Source organism: Echinops telfairi, unplaced genomic scaffold (assembly GCF_000313985.2).
Source record: "Echinops telfairi isolate 266 unplaced genomic scaffold, ASM31398v2 ScPeMD7_14;HRSCAF=57, whole genome shotgun sequence".
In the NCBI taxonomy this organism is placed as follows: Eukaryota; Metazoa; Chordata; class Mammalia; order Afrosoricida; family Tenrecidae; genus Echinops; species Echinops telfairi.
Window position 1 is genome coordinate 8,164,528 of NW_022103911.1, and position 1,373 is coordinate 8,165,900.

Sequence of the window (1,373 nt, forward strand, 5' to 3'; positions counted from 1 at the left end):
CTCTGCATGGAAACAGACCAATATTTGCACCTGAGAGGACTGCTCACGAGCTTCTAAGACCCCAGTTGTTAGGATGTGGAGCACGGTCTTTGTGAACTATGTTATGCCATTTGACTTGGCGTCTACTGAAACTGTGGTTCTGATTCCCCGGGCCCATCCACTCAATCCTTCAAAGTGTTTGTCTATGTCTAAGAAGTTTTTATAGCTTTGCCATTTGTTTGCTCCACCACATTTGTGGATATATTTGCAGCAAAAGTAAATATCCAAATATCCTTTGTCAAGCGATATACATGAATGGATATTCTCCCACTCTATCACCGTCACCTATTTAACTTGTGTATCAAAGGATCTAATCGTTGATGCCCACTGTTGCAGGATTTTGTATATAACAATATTTGCCTCTGTTGCCTTTACATCTTGCAAACCTCTAGTGTCTTTCCCGGCCTCCACCACTTTTTATAACCTCCTTCCTATTGTGTATTACATTCGTGTTCTCCCAAATTAATGATTGCCTACCCACTAGCCTGTCACTTCCCTTCTCTCCCTATCTTCCTTTGTTTTCCTGTGAAAACCTATTCTTTTTCAAAATATTTTATTGTGAATGAGTGCAGATTTGCATACCAGATTATTGTTATTTTTGTATTCAATAACTTAAACATCTAATTGAACTTCCCAATGGCTGGTTCTATTTCTCACCTCCTCCTTTTTTCGATCTCCTTCATGTATATTATCTTCCCCTCCACTCAAATTTGTACCTGTCTTACCACCCTGCTCATAGATTCCCAACCTTATTTGGCCTACTGCCACCTTTTCGAAATAGATGATTATTCAGTGCTTGCTGGCAATTAAAACACTTTGTGTCTTATAACCCATAGTCCAAGATGGTATTGTTAGGTGCTCTTGAGCTGGTTCTGACCATTGGAACCCTTTGCATCATAGAATGAAACATTTTTGATCAATTTCAGACTGAAGGCATTGGTCTTATTTTTTTCAATACCTGAGAATGTTTCAATTCTGTCCATATGGTTTTACATGGCTAATTCCTCATATAGACATCCTATTCCTTCTTTGTAGTCTGTTCTTAGTCTGGAAGCTCTGCTGTAACCTACTCATTTTGTTTGACCCTGCTAGCATTTGAAATACCAGTGACATGTTTTCTACATCAGAGCAACAACACAAGCCACCACAATATGACAAACTGACAAGTGGTGTCTGTCGTTTTCTGTAGGTAACTGATTGCTGTGGCTGTGTAGTGGATTTTGAGTTCGGGAAGTGAAGGGCTCCCTACTTGCGCCCCACCCACGTGCCCCTGTGGTAGTGGATCACTTTCTATATAAAGTTGGTGATTAATTTTTCTACCTCGTTAAAGAATG